The 6,391-nt window shown below is 39.4% G+C and overlaps 1 pseudogene; it reads right to left on the bottom strand.

Moving 5' to 3' along the window:
• Window positions 1-1,834: 1,834 nt before the first annotated feature.
• On the bottom strand, window positions 1,835-3,705 carry LOC121905405 (annotated as a pseudogene).
• Window positions 3,706-6,391: the final 2,686 nt, after the last annotated feature.

The raw sequence follows: 6,391 nt of genomic DNA, 5'->3' as shown, positions 1-6,391 counted from the left end.
TCTTCTGTTCTTCAGTCAAGGGGATTAGAAAGATGGAATGTGGACGAGAGACAGGGGAAGGAGGAGTGGTTACAGGGGAGAGAGGCTGCGGGGAAGATGAAAAGGTTTGGATTCTCAGCAAGGATGCATTAGTAGCCAAGCATTGAAGTGTGTTATTGTACTTCTTGTGTGAGGTAAATTCATGCACACACAAGCAAGTACGAGTCAGTAGTGCTTCCTGCAACCTTATATCAGGCACTGATTTGCTCTTCATAAACATGAGAGCAAGGTCAAATCCACTTAGCTATGGAGGCAGGAAAATTTATGGCAGATAACAGTGACATACTGATATAATGTCATATTTCATTTCAATGCATATCTGTCCTCAATATGGCAGGGGGATGGGCTGCATCTCAAATTGTGTCATTTGACAAGCTGGCTTTGTTCAAACAGCAGAGTTTCTACCTTATTCTTGTCACCTTGATCTCTTCCAGTCTGATTTATTCTTTGCTTTTAGCATTTTTATGTCTCCAGTGAATCTTGGCAATGACCTTGCCTGACAATAACCTTGCTAAGATAGCCAAACAGCATTAGACTCTAGCTTTAATCCTCATTATCACTGGCACACAGTCAATGTGTCTGATCATGTGTTTCTTTAATTATCCCAAGATTTCAGTTATATGTTCCCACTGACAGTTTGTTTTCCTTCATTTTGTGTGTCCCACAGCACTGACTTGGATGGTGTGAATATTTATTTTGTATTTTATGTTTGTAATTAATTTAGATCATTTTTATAGAGATGTGTTTTCATCTACTTTGATCCAGTGTTGTAAGACACTCATATTAGCATGATACATAAAGCAATGGACTGCAACTGCACTTGTTACCAGAAAACAGTTTGTGTAAAATCAGCCTTATACTGGGTTCAAATTTACATTTGTGCTGGAGCTATATTTCTAGGTATCTTTCACTTGACATCATGCAGATACCATGTGATGTCAAAAAACAAGTGGAAGGTTATTCATGCTGGATATTCATGTCAGTGTAGTATTAATGAATAGCCACCTTATGCATAGCCAGGATTACTATGTCAGTTCAGTTGATGAATTGTGCCTCTGAGAGCTGAAATATTTTCCCTCGGAAGGGTCAGATGCTCCTGCAATTTCAAATGAGGGCAACCTGCTGGCTGTCGGTGTTTCAGGGGGTGTGCCAGGTCAAACACTGCAAACCTGCTTGAATGGAAGAAGTTTGGCTCTTATTTAAAGTCAAATTTTGATAACTTTACTGCAGTGGGAGAAAAGTATTTAAAATGACAGATTTTTAAAAATGGAAAAAACCTAAAATTAACATATTTGATAAATGTATAGATATAAATGTGAATTCCCACCTTTGATGCAAAGTAAAATAATTTTTTGGAGTTACTTCATTTTGTATTTAGCACCTTTTGTCTTAATGGGCTTTATCAGGACAGTTCCAGTGTGTGAATACAAGCATCTGATGATTGTGAGCCTCAAAAAAATCTCATTTTAAGAGATGAACCTCGATGAATGGAGCCAGAGCCATCTTCATGTCAGTCAAATACAGTTTGGCTTGGCATTGTTTTCATCAGTAAGTTTGTTGATATGTAGTTACACTGTAAAAAAAAAAAAAGTTATTTCACAGAAATTTACTGTATTATTTTACTTTTTTTTTTTGTTTTTTCTACATTAAGTGTAAATGTATAAATAAATAGTATGAAGTATAAATAAAAACACAGTAAATTATTTTTATTAAAAACATTCACTGTAAAATAAAGGCTGTAATCTGTAAAATAATATAATGGAATATTATAGTTTTTTTTAACAGGATTATTGAATTACTTAATGGTCTTGAATGTTACATCTTGAATGACCAGATGTTTGTATTTGGTCCTCTTCCTTTCATGATCCTCCCCCAAACAGTCTTCCCAAAGCACCGTCAGCTCCATGATGAGGATGTTCTTAGTAGCCTCGGAGACCTGAAGTATATCTGGCCTCAAGGTGGTGCTGATGATGTGTTGCAGGAACCTCAGCTGTTTCTCCAGGTCCACTAAGAGCTGCCAGTCCTGGGCTGTTGACAGGATCCCTGCTGCCTCAGTCTTGTGTCCTGGCCTTGGCTGCACTCCTGCCTTGACAAAAGCTATTGCACTGGTGGTGTTTCGCACTCAGCTGCAGCTACTGATACCCTTGCTGATGGCTCCTGCAATCAGTTTCTGCACCTGATTATAGCGCCAGGTGCAACTTTTGGGAAGGAGCTCAGGATGTGCTCCAACGTACCCCTTGCTGAGCACAGCGAGCAGTTTGGGGTCTCCACCTTTCCCCAGGTGAAGAGGTTCGCCGGGCTGCGCAGGACATCATACACTGCCTGTCAGAGGTCTGTCCAGGTGACTTTCCGGTCCATTGCCTGCTTCCACCTTGTCCAGGCCCCCTGTTGCCTCTGCAGCCCTCACCTCCTCCTGAATCTGCCTCCGCTTCTCCTTCCCCTCGCACTACCTTTGCCAAGGTGTTGGGAACAGCCCCAAGCCCGCTCTGCCATGAGTCACCATACCCACCAGATCTTTTTGGTGCAGCCGGGACTCAGCGTCCAGCACAGCAGCCTTAGCACTCCAATTCCTTCCTGTCCTCACCACCACTCCAGCCTGGGCCACCTTCGGGTCTCTTGAGTCTCTGTACATCAGCACCTCTCGAGTCCATGTGACCATGAATTCTTCTTCCAGAGACTTCAAGGGCAACCAGAGCTTTGTGCTGTTCCCGTACAGGGCGATGCTGCTGAGACCTCTGGGCAACCCCAACCATCTCCTGAGGCAGCTGCTGACCTTGCTCTCCAAGGTCTCCACAGTGGACATGGGGACCTCATAAACAAGTAGCGGCCATAGTATTCTTGGCCGAATGCCATGCTGGTAAATCCACGCTTTAAACTTGCCTGGGAGGCCGGATCTGTCAACTGCTCTTAGCCAGCTATCCAGTTGCTGGCAGGTGGACTGAACCGATGAAGAGTCCTTGAGGCTGCTGTCAAACACCTTGCCCAAGCTCTTCACCAGCTTCTCAGAGATGGTTGGTATTTGCCTCCCTTCGATGTTAAATCGGAACCTGTCGGTGACTTTGCCCTTCTTCACCACTAGTGATCTGGACTCGGCTGGTTTAAAACTCATCCATGCCCACTGGATAAGTTTTTCCAGCCCTTGCAGGATCCATCTACATCCTGGTACAGACTCCGTGGTGACTGTCAGGTCGTCCATAAAGGCCCTGATTGGTGGCTGGCTGATCCCTGACTTTTGGTTGATTTGACTTTTGGTTGATTTTTGTTTGTGCTATTGATGGATAATATTCTCCCACAATGCAATGCACAAAAGCTACTTGTGAAAAGTGCAAATTAACGGTAATACACATTGCTGTTATTTTACACTGCTTTTAGCAGAATTTTCACATGTGGCATATTTACAGATTTTTATTGTAAAATGCAAAATGGATGACATACTAGTCAACACACTATTGTGTAAGTGACTACTAATAGTGAGGACTACAGTGAGTTTCAATTAACAACAGCTACTGAATACCCTTTAAAGTCAAGTCACTTGCATGTAAGTCTACACTTTATTGGCTGAAACGGCCGAAGAAGAAGCAACAACAACAACAACAACAACAGACCCGAGACTTACAGGCTCTTGAGGGGCCCCATCGAGGCCCCTGGCCCAGGGTCCCCAGCCATGCCCACTCGAGCCTTAATTATAAAATATTGCTAGAATATTAAACAAATGTATAAATCTGCCCAAAAAAATGAAAAATATTGAAGAAATTCATAGAATTATCCAGTTTATCCTTAAGGCTGCCCAATCAAAGCACAGATTTCTGGATGTAAAACACAAAAAGTATGTAAAATTATATTTAAATTACCCTCCTTTAACATTAAACATTAAAGCTATCTTGAGAGCTTTAGGCTTTAATTGTATGTGATTATCTCATCTATTTTCAGTAAATTACAAAAACACAATTTTAATAATCATTACTTTATATAAACATTATTTGAAAGTAATTATAAGCAACTATCCAATATATCTACAGACTTTTCCAATTAATGTATGAGATTTACTGTATAAAAGGAGTATATGACAGTAATTACAAGCAACTATCCAATATATCCGTCTGACATTCTTTTTCAGAGGTATATTTTTTATATATTGTGTGTACACTGCCATCATTCCTCAGAACTTGCCACGTATAGGCTATTTGAGGCTAAAGAGAGCTATTGTATTTAGGTCTTGATGCACAACATATTGGTGTTGGGGCTACATGTCAAAACCAAATGGTCATAAAATGTATGTTTGTTGTATCCTATGTTCCATCCTAATGCTGAGGAAAGCCGAGGGCTAGAACCTTTCTGTTTTTTTCTGCTGTGCATCATTAAAAAAGTGATATACACTTATTTGTGAGTGCTGACAATTTCATTTGTTATTTTTGTGAGATGCTGCCCTGACAGTGTTTTTTGTTAAAAGCCTGTAAATATATTGGAGAGTTGCTTGTAATTACTGTCAAATAATGTTTATATAAAGAAATGATTATTAAAATTATATTTTGTACAGTATAAAGCCAACATTTACCAGAAATGTACTGTAAATAGATTGGATAATCACGTAAAAGAAAAAAACACTAGCCTCTCAGTGTGCAATAACTTACTTGTGTTTTTTGCTTTTTTTTTTTGTCATTAATGAAGAGGAGTTTTATGAGGTTTGATTGATTTTCAGGTATAAACTAATAATGACTGTGATGAGAAGCTGGCTTGTATGGGGCCCAGTGTCCAGTGTTTTTATTAATTAGTAAATTATCCCCTCAAACAAGTGCATTCAGCACAATTTTGTTCCCTCACTTAAGTAATCCATACTACTAAATCACTCGTCATTTCCTCAGAGTAATGGCTTTAAGCATGTCCTTAATTGTCCTCTCCACTCCCTTGTCATCAATAATTTATATTTCGTTAGGGCAACTAACAATTATTTTCTTTATTAATCGTGTGGTCTATAAAATCCCATAGAATGTCATAGAATATTGATAAATGCCTTTTATAATTTTCTGAAGCTCAAGGCAACATCTACAAATTGTTTGTTTTTGTTCCACCAACAGTCCAAAACTCAAAGATATTCAATTTAGTATCACATAAGACAAAGAAAAGACAATTAAGAAGCTGGACAGGTAATATTTGGTAGTTTTGCCTGGGGAAAAGTGATTCCATATGATTCCAAAATAGTTTCTGGTTAACTTCCTCAAATCAGTTAGTTGACTTAAATGTTTCAGATCTACATTTAATGCAGTTTTATTTTGATCTTAGACTCAGACACCTGAATATACTTTAGGTTTTTACTGTCTTTGACAACCTTTGCAAAGGTGCATTGACAGTGCCATGCACAAGAGAGATGGGAGGGGACAAATTAAGGGTGCCCTGTGGAGTTGTTTTTTTTTAACCACTAGTAGTAATCACTAGTTTGTATTGTGTGCACGCACAACCAAGCATCCTGCCTTGGTTTCATGCCATTCTGCTGATCAAGTTAGCAGTTGGCAACAAATGCCAACAAACATAACAAGGGAGGAAGAAGAAGACTGCTTGCAAGCAAGCAGGGATGTAAACAATATAGGATCTTAGACATATTACAAATTAACTTTGCCACAATGTGCTTTGGTGAGAGACAGAGAATTAAGAATTTAATTTGAGAGGACAATTTATTAGTTCAAGAGCATGATGACTAAATTAAATCAGGTATTTGAAGGATATGAATAACTAAATTGTTGGAACAGTTAAACAACTGGATGATTTGTGGGAAACAAACAAACTAAAGCTAATTGTTAGTTTGCCAAGCTAACATTAAAGGGGACCTATTATGCTCATTTCTAGCTCTATATTTTTATTTCTGAACTCCACTAGAGTAGCTTTGCATGATTCACAGTTCAGAAAACTCCTTATTTATCTTATACTGGCCCTTTATGCAGCCCTTCAGTTCAGCCTCTGTCTCTTAACAGGCAGTCTTAGCTCCTGTCTCTTTAAGGCTGCCCTTCTGATGAGCCCACACTGAGGCCTGCCGAGGGGCAGCTGTATCAAAGTCGTGGTAAGTTACCGCCGATGCAAACCCAACATTTCCCGCTTTACTGCTTAATATTAAAAGCTTTTAAATGACTAAATAAGGGGAGACTTTTATTGTGAAGAATTTTTTATTGTTAGGGGAGGAGTAGTGAACTGGTGTGTGGGGCAGATGACCATATAACCATATGAAGAAATCCGTGACGAGCAGACGTCAGCTCCAGCTGAAAGTAGAAAAAACAGTTGGAAACCAAGCCTTCAGAGCAGTCTGAAGCTGATGCTTTTTGCACACAAGTATTACTTCTACATAAGTTTATTTCATTATTTG

Source organism: Thunnus maccoyii, chromosome 10 (genome assembly GCF_910596095.1).
Source record: "Thunnus maccoyii chromosome 10, fThuMac1.1, whole genome shotgun sequence".
Lineage (NCBI taxonomy): Eukaryota > Metazoa > Chordata > Actinopteri > Scombriformes > Scombridae > Thunnus > Thunnus maccoyii.
The sequence above is the reverse complement of the archived record's forward strand: the minus strand, read 5'-3'. Positions and strand labels throughout refer to the sequence as shown.